The sequence below is a fragment of the Pleurodeles waltl genome, chromosome 8 (genome assembly GCF_031143425.1).
Source record: "Pleurodeles waltl isolate 20211129_DDA chromosome 8, aPleWal1.hap1.20221129, whole genome shotgun sequence".
Lineage (NCBI taxonomy): Eukaryota > Metazoa > Chordata > Amphibia > Caudata > Salamandridae > Pleurodeles > Pleurodeles waltl.
Window position 1 is genome coordinate 949796326 of NC_090447.1, and position 21841 is coordinate 949818166.

Consider the following 21841-nt stretch of genomic DNA (forward strand, 5'->3'; position numbering starts at 1 on the left):
GCACACTATCTGCACAATCATCGATTGAAAGCTCTTTCGATTTCTGAACACCTTTCTCTGGGGGGGGGGAATGCAATATGTGTACCATCAATTGCCCCAATAATATTAGGGATATGTCCCATTGCATAGAAGTCAGCTTTCACTGTGGCCAAATCCTCCACCTGGGGGAAAACAAGGTAGCTGTGCCTGTGTTTAATCAGGGCAGACAACACTCTGGTCAGCACTATTGAGAACATTGGCTGTGACATTCCTGCTGCCAAGCCCACTGTCACTTGGAAGGAGCCTGTTGCCAGGAAATGGAGCACAGATAGGACTTGCACAGGAGGGGGGACCCCGGTGGGGTGTCGGATACTGATATCAGGTCAGTCTCCAGTTTGGCACAAAGCTCTGTGTTTATGTCCCTGTCAAGTCTATATGTGAGAATAATATGCCTGTCCTCCATTGTTGACAAGTCCACTAGCGGTCAGTACACGGGGGATGTCTCCATTTCCTATTCATCCTCAGCGGTTGTAATCTAGGGGGCAAAACGGGGAGCAGCTGGTCAGTATTCTACATTTTCAAACACTACACTGCATTGCATGTTGTGACTGTAATAGTATGTCATTGGATAGGCCCAAATAGTGCCTATGTGTCCTGTGACGCACTTCGGTGCCATGGCCTGCCCCCACTTGAAATGACGTCTGCCTGTCCTGTTTGGAGGGACAGGTGGAAACGAGGTAATTTCGCTGACGTTGTACGCCGTTGCAGGAGGCGGACGAGTACCGCCGTGCAACACCTCATTGGTTGTCTATGGGCCCTATAGGTTACAGTGGCCAATGGTGATGTACGCCGGTGGTGACAGTACGCACTGCTGCGGACGTGACCGCCATTTTCTATCTGTTCACTCACTTGCTACCTGACCTTCAACAGGAGAGGACATACACTGCAAGTGCTGCTGTGACCAGTTTCTGGAACCGACCATGGCTCGTGTCACTGGAGAAAGGGCCCCTGCCTTCACTGCTGTGGAGTTGGAGAGATTGGTGGATGGGGTTCTACCCCAGTACCGAATGCTGTATGGGCTTCAAGACCAACAGGTGAGTACACTGTGAGCACGATGTATGGGGCATGATTGCATAGAGTGGTGTGTTATAAGGCCTTGTGTAGGGGGGTTGAAGGAAGGGTTCTGGGCAGCGTGATGCATGTATGGTGGGCAAAGTCTGGGCGTAAGGGGATGTGAGGGCCATGGTGGGCCATGAGTGTAACAGGCTGGAAGGTATGACTGATAACTTTTTCAATTTATCTTTTTCTGAAGGTCAGCACTCATCAGAAAAAGGGTACATGGCGTGCCATCACCAAGGACGTGCGGACAATGGGGGTCTACGACAGGCAGAGCACCCACTGTCGCAAACGGTAGGAGGACCTGAGGCGCTGGGCAAGGAAGACTGCGGAGACCCAGCTGGGGATGGCCTCCCAACAAGGAAGGGGTGCCCTTCAAACCCTGACCCCCCCGATGGCTCGCATACTGGCGGTGGCCTATCCGGAGCAGGATGGGCACAGAAGCCACAAGGGGGTGAGTACAGTTTCCAAATAGAATACTTGCACGTGGTGGGGTGGTATCCGAGTGGGGATGTGAGTCTGTCGGTGCCCCTAGGCCAGGCCGGACATTGCAGGGTAGGTTCCATGCTGGGCTGGGACTGATAAACACCACCTCCAACAAAGCTTTTTGGCTTCCACTACTGGGCAGGGGTCTGTGGGTCTGAGGTATGCTGCTATTGGCGTTAGGTATTCCTGTCCATGGGCTGGTGACTAGCATTGTGACTGGTAATGCATTGCCTAGTGTGTAGGGCTGTTCCCTGTGTGTGTGTCTGGTACGCCAACAGTGGTGGTGTTGCTGCCATTGACCAAGTGTGTCCTCTGTCTCTTACCCCCTTTTTGTTTTGTCACCCTGTCCTTATGTGCATTAGCATCCTCTGACGGAGGAGCAGAGGCACTGTTGACAGAGGGAGCTGCATCCCACAGGGCCCATGAGGCTGAATCCACTGACGGTGAGGGCACCAGTGGGATGGAGGGCGAGGGGAGCACCACGCCGGAGACAGGAGGGGACAGTTCAGACAGTGATATCTCCTCCAATGGAAGATCACTGCTGGTGGCGGACATCTCTGTGCCCACCCCCAACTACAGGTACAGCCGCCACTCCCGTACCAGCACCGCCCTCCCAGCAGCCCCTCAGCGAGTTTGCTGTGCCGGCTCACCCAGGAGGGTGGGCATCTCCTTTGCCCCAGGAACCCCAGGCCCTGCCCCAGTTAGCCCTGCTGCCCTGAGTGAGTAGGCTATTGACCTCCTGCGATCTATCTCTGTTGGGCAATGAACCATAGGGAATGCCATCCAGGGGCCGGCAGCCCATTTGCAACAAACAAATGCATTCCTGGAGGGCATTCACTCTGGCATGGCTGCCCAACAGAGATAAATCCAGGCTTTGGTCTCCTCCCTGATGCCAGCCATTGTCCCTGCCTCTATCTTCCGCCCTCCAACTTCCTCTACCTAGTCCCATTCCCCTCAACCCCAGCCTATCCCAAGCACATATTCAGACCAGCATGCACCCAAGACAATACACAGGAGTGGCTCAGGAAAGCACAAGCACCACACATCATCCCACAGGCGCTCACACAAACACCATTCAGATGCAGAGATAACAACACTCACTGCCTCCACTGTGCCCCCCTCCTCCTCATCCACCAACATCCCAGTAGCATCTCCACTCACACCTGCATTCACTACATCCTAATCCACTACCCCCATCACCATCACGCCTATCATTACACACCCCTCACTGGCAGTCACCACCCCCAAATCCATGCACAAATCTCCTGTGTCCTGTCCCACTGCGTCTGTGCCCCTCATCCTAAGGCACACAAACATAAGCACTCAGACACCCAACAGCCATTCACCTCACAACCCCATCCAGCCCATGCACCTGCACCCAAATACAGCAGACACCTCCAACAACCACTCCCTCTTCCTCCACTCCCAAACATTCACCCTCTTCCTGCCCCAGTGTCCCTAAGAAGCTTTTCTTCTCCGCCGTTGACCTCTTCCCTACCCCTCCCCCTGTCCTTCACGTTGGGCCAGGGTGGTCAGATCCCAGGCTAGCACCTCAGCCACCCAGTCCACGGCCACATTAGTGTCTGCAGCTACTGCAGGTGGCAGAGGCTCCACGGAACCAACCATCAGCACTGACAGTGTGCCTGCACCAGCTGCCAATGGGAAGGACAAGGAGGCACCACCAGCTGCCAAGGGGAAGGGCAAGGAGGCACCACCAGCTGCCAAGGGGAAGGGCAAGGAGGCACCACCAGCTGCTAATGGCAAGGAGGCACCATCAGCTGCCAAGGGCAAGGAGGCACGACCAGCTGCCAAGGGGAAGGGCAAGGAGGCACCACCATCTGCCAAGGGGAAGGGCAAAGGGCCTGCGCCTGCAGGCAGGACAGACAGGAGGCCTGGTGCTGGGACTGATTCTGAGCCCCCATCACCAACTATGGCAGTTAAGCCATCCGAGGCTGCAGGGGAAGGGCTGGAGCCTCCCCCCACCACTGGCATCCCTGACACCAGCACCGCCAACAGCATTGCCACTGCCACTACTGAGCAGCCATCACTGCCGGCAGGCAGTGTCTAGTCCTACCTCTATGGGCCGTAGTGTATCCTGGACCCATCAAATCATGTGGGTCTGACACCCAGGTGAGAGACTGTGACCTTGCACTCCCCAAGATCTGCATCACAGGTGACAATGCCCCCTCCAGAACCAGTAGAAGAAGCCATTCACTCAACCCCTCCTTGCCAGGATGAAGCACACAGGGCACAATGCCCCCTCCAGAACCAGTGAAGAAGCCATCCACTCACCCCCTCCTTGCCAGGATGAAGCACACAGGGCACAAGGACCCCTCCAGAACCAGTGGAAGAAGCCATCCACCTCACCCCCTCCTTGCCAGTATGAAGCACACAGGGCACAAGGCCCCCTTCAGAACCAGTGGAAGAAGCCACCCACTAGACAGACTGTGGCCTTGCACTCCCCAGGACCGAGCAGTGGGCAAACCACCCACTAGAGAGACTGTGGCTTTGCACTCCCCAGGACCAAGCAGTGGGCAAACCACTCACTTGAGAGACTGTGGCTTTGCACTCCAGAGGACCGAGCAGTGGGCAAACCACCCACTCGAGAGACTGTGGCTTTGCACTCCCCAGGACAAAGCAGTGGGCAAACCACACTCTCGAGAGACTGTGGCTTTGCACACCCCAGGACCAAGCAGTGGGCAAATCACCCACTTGAGAGACTGTGGCTTTGCACTCCCCAGGACCAAGCAGTGGGCAAACCACTCACTAGAGAGACTGTGGCCTTGCACTCCCCAGGACAGCGTAGAGGGCATGTTGCCCCCTTCAGGACCAGTGGTGTTGTACCATCTTCCGGCTGAGGTGACCCCCCCATTCCCCATCCCCCTGAGGTGTCTGTGTATTTTCGACCTGATGCCCCGGCAGTGTTCTCTCCGTGTTGTTGCAGGAGTCAAGTGGGGCCTTGGCCTATGTGATGTGGCCCTGTGGGCCACGGACATTGAGGACTGGGCAGTGTCCCTCCATTTGTATATACTGTTTTGATTTTGAGGCACGATTTTCTAGTATTTTATCTTATTACAATCAGATTAATCAATTCCTTTTGTTCTTGCATTATTCCTGCAGGGTACGGGGTGTATATGTAATGTTACTGCATGTGTTTGTGTTTGTGGTGTTGGGGGTGGGTGTGGGGTGTTGCGTGTGCTGTGTGATGCTGACCAGCAGTAAGTGTAGCTTATTGAGGTCTGTGTGTGACCCATGTGATTTGTAACATTGTGATGTGCATTGAGAGGTATCGATCACCTGCAACCATTTGACAGTCAGTGTGCCAACACTAAAGAACTTGCCAACACATTCATTTGGAATTGACAAGGAGGCATGTCATTGTGAATGTAGGCACAATGTAAGCAGGCCCACAGGACATCTGCATGTTTATATCTGTGGTGAAGTTAGCATTTCTGCAATCTTGATGCATTTGGCACATTCAGCATCATGTAGTGTATAACCTGCAGATGTTCAACACAATCAAATTTAGTCATTTCACAAATGGCCCAAACATAACAAATCATGTTTCAACAGATGTAGCAGCAAAGTTAAATAAATGTCGCAAAGCTTGTCTGGGCAGGTTTCTGTTGAATATATCCATATTTTTGCATGACACAGGTGCTGAATATGTAAAATAATAATACATAGACACTGTTACCAAGTGTGAACTAGAAGGTATCATGAAATCAGAGTAATACAAAATGCCACATATGTTCCTTTATCAAGCAACATACTATGCTCATACATGCTGCATACAGTTGACCTCTCCTGCAACATATTTCCAGTGTGACTGACCATAGATGTGGCTAAAGATACCTGCTGATTAACATTCAAAATGTTTGTTAAAACATACCTGCCCCTGTAGCTGTGTGTCAAATCAAAAGCCAAAGTGTTAAAGGATGGCCATTACAATCTAACCATTTTACTGTGATAGTTGCTTGAAATGTTGTTGTGATAGGGCAAAGGTTTTCCAAATTATGGATTTGAACCATGACAGGAAGCAAAAGATGTGTCAACATGTTTTTCTGTAAGGTTGTTAGTACATTATTATAAGGACTTAAAAATCTTTTATTTTTTTATTTTTACCCTGAGGTGTGTCTATTGAAATCCATTCTCAGGAGTACTTGAGCCTACCGCAGAGTAGTCCATGTCATCACTACGTGAAAAGGTATGACAGAGGAACATTTACACTAATATCCTTGAGGCTGAAGGGATGTAGGCCTGCTACAAGAGGTAACCATGGTATTGAACAAATCATTACTGGAATGTCTGACTGACGCACATTGTTAGTGTGGTGGTACACATCGAAGGGTTCTGGTCACGTGGCTTTGCATGTCTTAACTGTATGTTAGCCGCGTGTCTCTGTGCAATGTATATATTTTTGGAGCCCATTGTACTAATTAAATTATTGTTAAACCTTTGGAGCTCCTATAGGCTACAAAGCATGGACTAAGCCTAATTGGCTTGATGTGGCCAGATGGACAAACACACTAGTTTGTAAATAGATTTGCATTGAAATGGCAACCTCATGCCCCATATATCCCATGGTTACAATTTTTTTGAGTTATTCTTACTGCAAGGTATATCGTAATGTTGCTGCACTGTGTAAAAGTTCACATGCAGAAATGCACCTACTGGTGGGCTAAATTAAACAAACAACAATGCAGTCAACCTGCATCATGGTGCAAGGGTCCCTTCATTGTACCCCACAAATCCATTGTACAGATAAAGTACTCCAGCATGCATACACACACTACTGAGATGCATTGTCTTATTTAAAATGTGTGCAGATGAATGCTGCCCTGGGAGAATGTGGGGCATATTTATACTCTGTTTGCGCCGGATTTGCATAATTTGTTTTATGCAAATTCAGTGCAAGTTTAATTCCATATTTATATTTTGACAAATTATTGGAGTTTTTTTTAACGTAATTTTTTGCTTGCGGCAAATAATGACGCTAAGGCCTTTGCGCCTTATTTCTCCTCCCGTGCAAAAATCATGCAGAGTATTTTTTCTGTGTAGCGCCATTCTTTGACTCACAAACTCCTGTTTCCCCTACGCCTCCCCTACCCGGTTAGCGTCATATATTTTGACGTTAACCGAGCCTTACTGCCAACTAATGTAATTCCTTAAATATGACGACTGGCTGGCATCCAGGAATGGCGCTAGCTGGCAGTAAACATTTTGAAGCACACCTGTGCAAACACAGGTGTGCGTCAAAAAGTATAAATCAGGGCCTAAATGTATAGAAATATTTTTAGGTAAAGGTCAAAATGATATCGCTACAAGAAGTTATATGCCAGATTTCAGTGCATTTGCATGATGGTAAATTGGTGTAATGTATCCCAGTGTATTTTTGCAGGAGGAGGATAACAACCCTCCAAAAATGTAATCACTACCTGACATAGAGTAAGTAAAGTGAGCTATGTATACTGCCTTGCATAACGCCAGATGAGTTATGCAATACAGGGGCACACTCCCTGGACTGTCTTACCTTACCAATGCTAACGTATGTTGATGAGTAAGTTTCAGCCCACTTGCATAATATGATGCAATACCAGCATCCAAAGTTTCAATATCTAGACCATGGGGGTCATTCTGACTCCCGCCGGGCGCGGTCACCGCGCGCCCGGCGGGAGCCGCCAAAATACCGTACCGCGGTCGGAAGACCGCGGCGGGTATTTTGAGTTTTCCCCTGGGCTGGCGGGCGGCCTTCAAAAGGCCGCCCGCCAGCCCAGGGGAAAACGACCTTCCCACCATGAAGCCGGCTCGTAATCGAGCCGGCGGAGTGGGAAGGTGCGACGGGTGCTACTGCACCCGTCGCGTATTTCACTGTCTGCTATGCAGACAGTGAAATACAAGCGGGGGCCCTCTTACGGGGGCCCCTGCAGTGCCCATGCCATTGGCATGGGCACTGCAGGGGCCCCCAGGGGCCCCGCGACATGCCCCTACCGCCATCCTGTTCCTGGCGGCCGAACCGCCAGGAACAGGATGGCGGTAGGGGGTGTCAGAATCCCGAAGGCGGCGCAGCATGCTGCGCCGCCTTGGAGGATTCTGACGGGCAGCGGAAAACCGGCGGGAGACCGCCGGTTTTCCTGCACTGACCGCAGCCAAAGCGCCGCGGTCAGAATGCCCTAAGGGGCACCGCCAGGCTGTTGGCGGTGCTCCCGTGGTCGGTGGCCCTGGCGGCCACCGGCCGCCAGGGTCAGAATGACCCCCCATGTGTCCTATTTCTATTCAACACATCATCATGAGTGTGACTCACTGTTCTGAATGATATGGTTGTGATCATATTGTGATTATATTTCCTCATTGTATTCCTATACTGACCACTCTTGACTTAAGTTTGCTTTGCTCAAGTAAGTCTGAACGTACAGTGTTTGTTAGAAATAGGGTTTCTGGTTGGCTAGGGTATGCACCTCATCCAGGCAGAACTTACCCACTCTAGTCAGGGCAAAGGAGTTACACGTCCAAGATAACCCCTGCTCACCCCCTTGGTAGCTTGGCACGAGCAGTCAGGCCTATCCCAGAGGCAATGTGTAAAGCGTTTGCACAACACAAACAACACACATGACGCAAAATGTACATCACAAAGTAAACACAACACTGAGCTATGTAAAAATAATCTGTATTGCACAAAACATAGTTAGACCAACCTTACACGTAAGTAATACCCTGTTACCTTAGCAGTTGTCAGAATGTTACACAAGTTACTAATACTCTGCAAGAATATGCAGTTGTCACATTAGAAAACATAAGTATTCAGAATTCTGCAACATAAGCAGTAGTCAGGAAATACAATAAGAATTATATGCACTTGTCATGAATACATCATACATGGCCATAAAAGGAACATTAGAGAACATACCACAAGTCATAAAAATACATATCAGCTAGTCATGCCCATAAAAGGAACATCAGCATACATATGTAGGGGCAGGAAAGCAGGTAAAACATATAAGTTCTCATAGGTCTATACTTGGCTCATTAAGCCATTATATTACTAAAAGTACATGATTTTCCTGGAGCAGAGGCACTCCTCGTGCCTGGAAGTTGAGCATGGGGGCCCCCGGCGCTCCAACGCGCAAAAACAGGGCCACACGGTGCTCCTTGGGGAGAGGGGTGATCAGCACCCTCTCTGTAGTGTTTAATACGGGCCCCTCTGGGACCCGTGATCCTGGTGGGGCCCCCCTGGGCCTCTAATGGCCCTCTCCAGAGAGGGGGCCAAAAGCCACAAGAAAACCGAGTAGTTGGGGCGATCGCACCCCTAGGGCAGTGACCGGGGGAAGGGAACTCTCTTTTCTCCCCGTGTCCTGCTTAGCGGGAGGCAGCCGCCCTTGTCCACGGCGCGGCTGCCCGAAAGGAGGAAAAGAGAATCAGAGGCCTCCGATGAGGCTTCCCACCTGCTTTCTAATGCGGCCGCACCAGGTCCGGTGCGCGAGCCGCATCCGAACCCGACCTGGGCTGTTTCGTGGGGCAGGCACCAAGGATGGTGCCTGCCTGCCCCCCGGGGACGCATCAAAAAGCACCCTTTGCCCTAGGGGCACTGTTGGAGCGTGCTCGCTCCGGTCCTTTTCTCCTCAGGTGCCCCGGGGGCACTAGAAACAGTGCGATCCTCACGCTAGATGCAAATGCGACACCCGGCTCGCAGCGGTGATTTGGGCAATTAAGAGAGCGCTTCAAAACAGCGCGCCACAACCAAACGAAAGTCCCAGGCTGCGACGGTGATTTTAATCAGCAGCTGGGCACTTATCAAAGCGCGAGGGCACTTTTAGAAGCGCGGACGTGTGGGGGTGATTCCAGCAGGAAAAGGTGCCTCGAAGCACACAGGGGCACAGAAGAGCGCTCTCTCAGCGCTAAGGATAAATCTGCAGGGATTGTTGCAGGGGTCAGGGGCCACAGCACCCTGCCCCTGGGAACAAGCAAAAAACAAGAAGAAGCACAGGGCTGGTGGGCCCAGCTACAGGCCAGCACAAGGGGTGCAGATGGTGGCAGTTCCTTCTAGTGACCAGGCAGGTCACAGGTCAGCACATCAGCAGCAGTCCAAGGTGGTTTCCTGGTGAGTCCATTCATCAGCGTCCTGTATCCAGTTTCAATTCCCAAGAATGTTCAAATTGTGAGGAAAATTCCCCTGTACTTATACTGGGTTTACAGTGTGTTTTACAATGGCCAGGAGAGGGGGTTCCAACCAGTTACAACTGGTTCTGGGAGTGTCCTTTCTCTCCTCCAGCACAGGCTCCAAACATCAGTGGGGGGTAAACAACCCTATTGTGTGAGACCAGGCCACAGTCTTTACAAATGCAGGTCTGCCCCGCCTCTTCCTTCTCTCAGCCCAGGACACCTCCACCCTCCTTGTGTTCAGGCTGTCTGAGAAGTATGCACACAGCCCCAACTGTCAGTCTGCCCAGACGTGGATTGGAGGCAATCTGCAAAACACAAAAGTCATAAGCACAGATAAATGTGCACTTTCTAGAAGTGGCATTTCTGTGATAGTAATAAAAAATACACCTACACTAGTAAGCAGCATTTCTCACCACTATCACAACCATACCAAACATACCTACGCTACCCCTCATAAATCAGACAATACTCCTTACACATAAGGCAGGGAATTTCCAATGCAATCCTATGAGGAGGCAGCACTCACAGCAGTGAGACACCAAGTTAGGCTGTTTGTCACTACCAGGACAGGCCACGCAATATGGGACATGTACTGCCTTCTACATACATGGCACCCTGCCCAAAGGGCTAGCTAGGGCGTACCTTAGGGGTGACTTACATGTAGTAAAAGGGGAGTTCTGGGCCTGGCAAGTAATGTTAGATGCCAGGTCCCTGTGGGAGGAAACTGTGCACACAGGCTCTGCGCTAGGTTTGACAGGCTACTTCAGTGGGTGGCGCAAGCAGGGCTGCAGGCCCACTAGTAGCATTTATTTTCCAGGCCCTGGGTACAGGGATACCACTTTACAAGGGACTTATAGGTAAATGAAATATGCCAATTAGGTATAATCCAATCATACCAATTTTGTAAGGGAGAGCACATGCACTTTAGCACTGGTTAGCAGTGAAAAAGTGCTCAGAGTCAAAACGTCAGCCAGCAAAGGTCAGAAAAATAAGGAGGCAAAAAGCCAAAAGTCTGGGGAATGACCCAGTAAAAGGGCCAGGTCCAACAGTGCTCATATCCCTATCTCAAAATTTGGTGTTGGTCTGGATAGCCATCTACGATTATATAACAACGTCAGCCTACCCTCGCACAAATCATGTACATTTACTACTAAAATTTGTTACCTTTACCTCTGTAGAAAACATGACAGCTGATGATGCCAAAACATTAGGGGGCATATGTATACTCTGTTTGCACCGAATGTGAGTCAAAAAGTTTGATGCACAATCAGTGCAAACCATGCACCATATTTAAACTTTGACGCCCTCAAACGCCAAAATCCCGCTGTGTGCGTCATTTTCTGGATGCGGGAAACCGCCTTGCGTTAATGACATGCAAGTTAGGCGTTCCCGTCCAAAAAATGACGTAAACACTTGTGGGCCTTATTTCTGCTACCGTGAAAAATGAAGCACGGCCGGGAGGCGGAGTCTGAAAATGATGCTCATCCCGATTTGCATAAAAAAATAACACCTGGGTCTGGGCAGGCTTTAAAATGGGGCAAACGCACCTGTATTTAATGAAAACACACAGAAGCAACAGCAGAGCTCCAAACGGAAGACATGGAGGTGCTTTTCATCCAGCATGCCCGCAGACGCAGAGCACAGGAGCAACAACAGCAGCGTCCACAACACTAGCAGGGGCCCCAAAGGCAACGCAGAAGGCAGGAGAAGATATTCCACACCAGGACAACCCTTATGGGACTCCGCCAACAAGACACCATTCAGAGGTACAGGCTTAACTGGCAAGCCATTCATCAGTTGCTGTGCAACATTTAGCTACCGTTGGCACCCAGCTTGCAGACACCCCGCACCAATCCACCAGAAACCAAACTGTACTACACATGTTGGCAAGTGGCTCCTTTCAAACCACTGACATCCTGATTGCTGGGATCTCACAGCCATCATTCTCCACCTTCCTTCCCAAGGTACTGGATGCCATCATCTCCCTCACACCCCGCCACATCAGCTTCCCCAAAACACAGCAGAAGCAGCAGGTGTCCAAACAGGGGTTTAACAAAATGAATGGCTTCCCACACATCCTTGGTGCCATTGACTGCACACATGTACGCATTGTGACACCTGCTGCATCCGAACATCTATACCGCAACAGGAAGCACACACACTCCATCAATGTGCAGGCCATTGCCGATCACCGGGGGTTGATCACCAACATCGTGACAAAGAATCCTGGGAGTGTACATGATTCATTCATCTTCCGTCACTGCACCACCAGTCAACACTTCCAGGATGGACAATATGGAAATGGCCCACTTGTTGGTAAGTACAAAAAACCAGTTATATACACACTGCACAGCAACCCTCTAGGACACACAACACATATACCACAACATCGACATGTGGACAGGAACACACTGAGGTTTTGACACCGCTAGGCATGTTTGACATCCTCACCCAATTGGAGACACACCTAGGGACACATGGTCATTCCAAATAACAACTGATGCCACTCCACAGACACAAGGAGAAAATGTAAAACAACACAATGACAAACACATAGCTCCAACTGGCGGTACATCTGGGAAGATTAATCTTTCAATATCACATAAATAACACTCAATCCAACACCCTTCAAACCAATACGTACTGTGTAAGGGGTGTTAAATGTTTTTGCTGCAGGTCAAACACCATGACACACATAGCATGATGACTACAATGAAGTTCACGTGCAATCATTGAGGCTGTAGCAATATCTCACATCACTCCTGCTCTCATATTCTCCACTACCAAGAAGCAAGTGGACTGTGCGAAGAACACATCTTGATGGGACAATATTGAAATTGCTTATTCCTACACGCATGCATTTCGAAAAATTAACACACACACAACAGATGTACTGCCATACGGACATTCTGAAACTCTAAATGACAACCTCACAACCAAGTTAGCCATCGGAATCTGAACATGTTCAGTAGCATAGGAACACGTTACAACCTGAGCCGACTTGGCAAGGGCAGAGAAATAGGTCTGCAGTGAACTTGTCACACATGTGAAATTAGTGCATAGTCAATTGTTAACACGTCAGTGCACACTACGTACGGAGATGTTTTGCACATTGTCACCTTGCAAAATCTAAGGGTCTCACTGATGCTTAAATCTATTGCATATGTCAAATTGTATGGGATGTCCAGGGTACATAGTTGCAACTGTGTTACCACCACTGTCGAATTGATTCTGTGTATGGAAGTATCATCTCACCCCCAGTTAAGACGCAGGAACACCTGTTTCACAAGTCACAATGCAAGGGAGTATACACTGTACTGCAACTCTACAAAAATACTGCTGACATCCCGTCAACAGCCAAACACCCGTTCAGATAAGGAAACAACCCAATGCTGATGGTTTATCCTAGAAGCCTAGGAATCAACACAATAACACAAACACCAATGAGTCACAGACAACACAAGAGAACTACTGCCATGTAAAGTGATATTTATGGGGCAAGCTACATCAACATGTTCTCACTCACTTTCTCTTTCAGCTGATCAGGGGTATGAGATCCAGCCATGGATTATGACCCCATTTGCAAACCCAAGCACTGCAGCAGAGCATGCCTATAATGAGCCACATAGGAGGACACGCACCATAGTGGAGAGGACCTTTGGCATCCTGAAGTCAAGATTCAGGTGCCTCAACATCACCGGAGGCAGCCTCCTATACTCACCTGAAATGGTGTGTAAAATAATTTTGACCTGTGCCATCCTGCACAACATATGTGTAAGAAGGAACATTCCCCTATATGAAACCGACCCACAAATGCCTGAAGAGGAGGAAGAGGAGGATGCTGTCCATCAACATGAGGGAGACCATCCAAACACAGCTGCAGGATTGCATTCGGAGACAACATATTGCCCAAAATTTCTTTTAACTCTACTCACCCATCACCACTGTCTTACCATATGTAAATAAACACCTATACTAATCACCATATCATGGTCTGGATAATCATTTTGCATAACATTATCTCTAACTATCAGAATCAGAGTGTAGCCTCATGGAGCATTGCTGAAATACTGATTAGGACACAGAACCTTCCTAAACTAGTTAGATGCGTATGAATGTACAGCCACATTCACTCACACTGTAAGTGACATATATCCTGTACATGTCACATTTGACTGGCAATAGCAGAGGACCACATCTATTTCACACATACATGTTGGCAACATGGTTCATTGCAGCATATGGCACACAACTAAGACCATCAGTCAATAATGGAAACGAAATGCCTCATTCATGAGACAGTGGATGTGCTATTGCATTAGTAACAGGAATGTATGACCAGACCCTTGACAGCAGTAAGTGTTACATCACTTATCTTTGCAAGAATTATGTGTGACTAGATTTCCATATAAGCATCAAAGTCATAGCATGAGTGCCCCAGGTATGAACAGCATTGCTCACATGACATCCCCTGTACCTGGCAGCCCATGTCCTAAGTCCTGACACACACATGTTACCGGTCTCACCCCACCCTTTGTCAGAGGTTCCTGGAATGGTAATATGTGTCCCCAGATAATTATCCTCTACACACTCCCAGACTCACAATCTGAATCCAGTGTGCTTCACCCTTTAGTATGGTATGCCATAGTCATTGTACCTCTGTCTGCATGGACGTCAGGTTAAAATATGCACTGACTTGTAGTCTCTAAGCCCTGTTCTAACATGTACATTGCTTCCCATGTGAAAGGTACTGTTGGCCATTTGAACTTGAATCTCACCTACAGGACTTGTGAAAGACTGATGCTGCACACACCTGTGAGCACCTCCATGGACACCAGCCATTTAAACATGCACTGCCCTTGCAGCTGCTTGGAACAGCATAGAAGCTGCCATTTCATCCATAACACTGTTGTGCCTTCCCATATAAATCAGCTGTGTAACACCCATTAGGGTCTCAAGGCGCTGTACGCATACCGCTGTGGAACCCCTCCTGGTTTTTCCTGTGAGGCGCCCACTCCTGGGCAACCCCCAGGGTGAAGCCAGGCATCCAAGTGCTGTCAGGGACATTGTGGAGATTAAGCAAGCTATTGCCCAGAGTTACAGAGTGGACCCATTAATTAGATTAGGAACCGAGGCGAGAATTATCTGGTCCAAGGAAATTGAGCTTAAGACCCACCGAGGCGGGAATTGAACCCTGGTCCCGGCCCAGATCTCTATATCAGGGTCTGCCACTCTAACCATTGTACCACACTTCTCCCTTGGGTTAATGTGTTACTTTCCAACACACAAGACAAACACACTTTTCCATTTCCACTGTCTTGTTCCTCCTTTGACCACTCTCAGCCTGACCGCTGTGTATTTACCTTGTGAAGTGTTTGGAACCTGATTGACCCTGCATCCTGTGAGCCCGACTGGCTCCTGTCTTAGAGTTACCCTAAAGGTTCCTTGGGCCTACATTTGTATCACAGTTGATTTGCCAACCCTCATATTCCTCCTGGGGTATTGTGTCAGGTGGGTCTACAATGCATACTCAAATACATTGTATGGCATAGTCAGTTTATTTATTGCACTATGGGGGGGGGAACTTGACTCCAAATAGCCGAATCATGGCCTATCCCTTGTCTGGGTCTCATATATGCATGAATGACTAATTGTGACAGTGTACCAAGGCTGTATGCATGGATTGTGTATGGTGCCTCCAGCACAACAAACAACATCAGATATTGTGCATGAAATGTCTACACATGTTAGGACCCTGACAGTCCACACGCTGATTCAAACTGCTCCCAACATATTGATGGGGCTTGTGTGGTGAATAGCTGTGAGAGTAATCAGCACAGAGGCACTGATGTTCCCAGATGCTGTGGGAATTTCAAAGGCCAACCTGTGTACAAATGTTGTCAGGAAACCTGAGAAATTAACTTTGTCAGCACATCAAGGTTGCCCTGTTGACAGTCTCATAACACGTCTGCAGTGACAGGGTTGGACCATCCCAATGTGTGTTCTCAAATCCCCATTGGTTTTCCTTCTATTGATCTGCGAAGGATACTTTGTAGATACAGGAAATAGCTCCACAGACTCATGACTAGACCTGCACTTAACTGTGACAACATAGACCCCAATAATTATACAGGCTAAACATTGGCCCAAACACATGAACCAGACACCTCTGTGCATTTTACCACTGGAAATATGTGAACACGTGCTGCTTGGTCTGCTGGTCCTCCACTGCCACATGAGAGACATGGCTAATTTATATAACTCGAACTGTGGCGTAACATTCCAATTGTGTATTATATTTGGGACTACGTGTCACAAACATGGTACCCACATAGTATGACCCATGCCTGACTCATGGTGGGTTAACAAACAAGTGCCTAGGAAGTAGTATCCAACATTCCAGGACATGTGATGGCTAAGTTTTGGAACATTGACATGAACAACCGTCTGCTATCTATCCAGTGCATGCTTTGTCATTGGTGGTGTTTATGTTCCAAAAAAGCTAGGAAGTGCACACATCAGTTCTTGCTATGTGTATGACAAACACATGCCCTCTCTCATTTCCACACTGACTTGCATCTGAGGGTTGGACACATTGACTCCACATGCATACCAGCCGATTAGCAAAAATGCATCTTGTGATGTTGACACAGTGGGTCAACAACAATAGTAGTAGCCAAATCTCACACATTGACCCATAGGCTTTGAGTTATTGTAGTGAGTTGCGTCGCCTTGCTATCCTCTCTTGACGCAAAACATGCCCAAACTGGGTAATACATAATTGTATCCCACAAGTTTGGCCATCTATTGCGTCAGTGATGTGTGAAAATCCGGTACACCAATTAGAGGATCATGGTCCGCAGTAGTATGATCTGTCACATGTGCCCATATACCGTAATGTCCAAAGTGGGTGCAATCAGCCTCTCTCTGTATTTTCACAACTCTCATGTCCTATTAAAAATGAGAAATGACCCAAACCCTGTTAATGACAGAGATGTTGACGCATATGCGTAAAAAAACTACGCATATGCATCTAAAAATTATGCATATGCGTCAAAATGTGACGCACAATGCCCTGAATCATCGATTGGCCCTGAGTGGTAATTCCCACACTGTTCCCCCGGACACTGGTTAATTATAACACATATTAACAATATGGATGTGGGGTTATTTCTTATCATGTGCCTCAAAAAAAAAATGATGCACAGACTGAAAGTGTCCTTATATTTTGACGCATAACAAGAAAAACACACCGCATTTGAGGCAGGAAGTGATGTAATAGGATATCCTGTTTACAGAATTGGTACAGTGGGTGTACTTTCACTTTCACTTTGCAGTCTGTGATATTTCCTGACTGTGAGGCTGTGTATAGACCTGTTTCTTTGTGCATTTTATGATTTTGTCTCCAGTGTGGTCTTTAAATTGTCTTTTGTGTATAATAACTGTCTCTGGTATCCTGTCTGAGTGTTTTTGTGGTCAGTTGTGTTGTCAACATTCGTCTTTCTTGTGTTGGGAGCCTGTTGGTAGTGGTAGTTTGGGCATAGTTGGGCTGTGTTTGTAGTTTTTTTGCATTTTCCTGTCCTACTTTCCCTCTATTCTCCTTTGTTCCCCTTTATCCCCTCTTTATTTTTGGTACAATAATGTTGGGTAGGCCTTGTCTTGGCAGGATGAGAGAGGAGGAGCTGGATGGGTTTATTTGGCTGGTGTGCTACTTCCCACCCCTGATGATAGAGGCAGGTGGTTGTGTGATCCAAGCTTTCACACAGAGGCAAGGATGCTCCGGTGGGCAAAGGTGTTGTACCATCTGCAGAGAATATACAACACACCGCGAAATGACCACCAGCTGAAGCACCGCTGGGCTGACCTTGTTGCCAGGGAGCAAGATCTGCTGGACCACCTGGGGATTGTAATTGGTGGCCCTGTTGGTGAGTACAAATCAGAGTAATGTGCACGTTTAAATGCTCTGTAGTGACAGTAGCTGATTTGTTCATATTCTGCCGGCAATGTTTTTGAACATGTGTAATACTAATGAAACATACAGGGCCATATTTCTACTTTGTTAGCACCGCAGTTGCGACCTGTTTTGAAGCAAGAGTGGCGCAAACTTCCAAAATACAATTGTATTTTGGAAGTTTGCGCCGCCTTTGTGTCAAACAGCAACCCAAATGTGGTGCAAATTAGGTATAGTTATGAGTCAGAGTTGCCTGTGAGGTATACAACTTTCCTACACATTACCGTCATTTGTTGACCCAAAAGATAGACTAACTTTCTAAACACAACAGGAGCCTGAAAAGTAGTGCTGGCTTCACGTCAATTGATGATGGCAATGTGGCTCAAACATATGTTTCAGGTGTGGTCGGTGAGTCTATCAGGAAACATATATTGAAAATCCAGAATTTTTTCATAAATATTGTGTTCAATTTAAGCATGAGCCCTGGCCTGAGAACCTTTTGAATCTTTTTATGCCTCCGTATGCTTGTGCTTTATATCTCCAGCTAAGATATGGTACTTTGCCTATCAATAGTTATACGGCTCACTGGTCACCTATTAATCCTTCAACTGATAGATGTATTCTTTGCCAACATTGTAAAGAAACAATAGAGCACATACTATTTTTCTGCCCTTTGTACAAGGGTCCCAGAGGGAGGTGGATCATCCCCCTCTGTAAAAATGTATTACTGCAGGATAGAGCTAATGCCACCAGAACCTGTATATATGATACCTCTTCATTGGTAGCCACTTCAGTTACCAAATATTTATCAGAGGCTTGGTTCATCTGCCGTAGGTCTATCGCAGCCAAGGGCATTTGAGTCGGTTAGGCAATAGCCCATAGAGGGAGATTTAATAAGATATAATTGACATTGACGTCTTTTTTCCCTCATCTTTTATGTGGCTTTTTCAGGAATTCCATTAGAAACCAGCGTCCCTTTACAGGAGCAGTAGAGACTTTATAAGTTTATAGAGACATTTTTGCACTTGGAATTTGATATGCTATTTTAAAAAATATTTTATTTATGAAAGTGAATTTTATCTGTTTTTTAACTGGCTAAGGCCAGGTCTTATGAAAGGAAATAGCTGCATACATCGCTATGATAGACACAAGTTTTCATCACAACTTTTTCTCCTTTTATTTACCTATGTTTTATTTATTGTATTTTTACTATGATCAAATGCTCAGTTTTAAGGATCTCACTGTTATATTTCTTTGATTGTGGGCTACTGGTATTACCAGCATTATGTATGATTGTTATTATGAATTTTAATATTTTCAAAATTATTATGTAAGATTGTTATTTCTGAAATTTTAAATGGTCTAGAATTCTAGACCGAATGAACCTAAATTAAAAAAAATATATTGTGTCCCTCAATTGTTTTCGTATACATGTCTGAACTGGATTCTAACACATACGTAACAAGTAATAGCTTACCTCAGGTAACATCTTAGACTGATATTTTGAGTTTGTAGTGCCACTTTTCAATTAGAGATGACTGGCAAAAGGTATGCACACTGGTTCATATCTCTATGGTTGGTGCAACTCACCAATGCTGTGGCACATAAAATGAAGAAAATGATACAAATTGAGGGCTAACAACTGTCCCTAGCCCTCTGTACATTGTACCTGTGTGTCTAAAATTGGTCTTAGTCACAACGTCTGGGTGACTGGTATTGCAGTCCTCATGGAAAGTGGCTTTGGATGTCTCTCACGGATACACATGATGAGAGGAATACACTCTATGATTTTGTCTGCTCACCAATGAAGGAGCATGTTTGCCACCACATGATAGTTAGGGCCACTGCATGTGTGCGGATATGTGTGCATCACTCAGTGGAGTCCCCGGGTCTGTACATGTTTGCAGTGGTATGTAGGATGAAGTATCATCATGTTTGAGAGGCTTTACTTTCTGAGTTAATATTACACATAGTATTTGTATTTTGAACTGTTGTACAGTGCACAAACATTGAGCACATTTCTCCCTTCCATGCCTTACAGGTGGACCTGCACCCTACACTATTGGAGAGGTGGCTCGATTTGCGGACCCAGATATCTCCAGTAAGTGTTGATATTTCTGTTCTGTGATGTGTTTGCTGGTAATGTGTGTTGGACACATAGCAAGGTGTGATGCACTGGTCAATCATCTGTTTTGTTCCTTGAGTGAAGTATCATTATATCACCATTTTTGAGTTGGGCAATCCTTATCCTATTGGCATATTTTGGAAGCCTAGGTCAGACCTGTAGGCACAGCAATGTGAATAGGGATGAATTATGTGGATAAAACATGAAATCAGAAAATGTAGCAGTGTACCATATTAGTTAATTAGTCAGCAAGTCAGACCCTGATTTTCACAGAACAGAGAGGCCAAAGTCTTACCCACAGACTTCGGCTTCCATAATCACCAATGAACATGTTGGACTGTATGTTTAACTTCCTAGCAGCATGTAGCTCCACATGTTGTGCTACGAGTATGAGGCACTTGAGTACAATGGCCTAGGTGTGCATGCAGCTCATGGCCAGAAGTGTGCTTGCATCTATCTGTTTGTTGTAAGTAATGGCTTACTGGTAGGAAATGATGTAGACAATTGTCTGCATTTCCAAAGATAAGTGTTGATGGGATTGCCCAAGGTTTGGATGTATCCTATTTGGAGTTCCTCGTTGCCTGTGGTGTGTTGGCCGAACCCATGTACAGCTTTCCAAAGCTTCCTGGGTGTCCTTGTTGTTAGAAATGATTAGTTGCATGTTCACCCCCCCCCCCCAGACACAGGCATAGGGTTATGAATAGTATACCTAGGACTGATGATCCAAGTTTGGTACACAGACATGTAAATCAGTAAATCACTTGTCCAAACCTAGGATACCCACTCATGATTAGCACATGCATTCTATACCGGCAAGTCCATTTAAAACTTGCAGATCTTGTGGCCCTAGATTGCCATCCAGAACATAGAAATGTGTTGGCCTGTCAGTGGTGGAAGATATGCAGCATGATTTATACCTGACAACTGGCAGAACTATGATGCCAAAGTCATTCCAGTTGTTACCCATCTTGTAGGGTTTGAATGTGCTATCTGATGATAGGACATTTGTAGGCTGGCTTGCCATATACTTACTCAGGGACTATCAGTGATCTGTATGATGATATGGGTTGTTACAGGTACATTAGATGTATTGTCTGATTTACTTTTTGAGCCAATTTACACAATGCAGTCCCTTAATGTTTGGTTTTCTATTTCTCTTAACAGCAGCCAATATGACGCCCATCCAGCTTCGAGAGTTTCAACATGGCAAGACAATATCGCCATGAGAGAGCCTCCGGAGTGTGGAGGGCATTTGCACATGGGGGCCCTTCCGTGTCCACTATAGCCACCACCACCAGCACCACCACTACCACTCAGGTGGCCCCAACAGCAGCTGGGATCTTTGCTGGAGCATCTACAGCAACAGCTCCAGGACTAGTCACAGCACCACCTGCACCTCAGCCTTTAGACATGGCACTGTCAGGGGCCCATACTTCATTGACTGGCACCGAGACCACCCCTGCTGCAGCCATAGACCCTACAGCTTTTGCCCAGATGCAAAGGAACTTGGACTGTGTCTTACGGGAAATGACCAGACTGCAGCAGGAGGTGGCACAAGTCAACAGGAGGGTGTGTGCCATTAAAAAGACCCTGAGGAGGGCCAACTTGTAGGTTTCGACACCGACATGATTCCCTCCCCTCCCTCCTCTTTCCTGGTTCTTTAATTTAGTGGGTTTAGGGGGCTTATTGTTAGGTTAGTATAGGCTGTTAGTTTAGTTAGTGGTAGTAGGTGGTGGGTGGGGGTTTCATAGTTTTTTCAACTGTTTTTTATTATGTGTTTTGGCAATGTTGGGGTTTTGGCATTTAAAAAAATATATATATATATATATATATATATATATATATATATATATATATGTATATATCTTTGTTTAGTATAAGATAGTATGTGTTTAGGTTAGTATCTGTTGTCCTCCATGTGTGGAGGGTGGGGGGTTGATGTTTAGATCGTTTTGTTAAATGTGATAAGTAAGTTTAGCTTAAGTTGGTTAGGGACAGTTGTGGGTAATGTGCAGTTAGAGTAG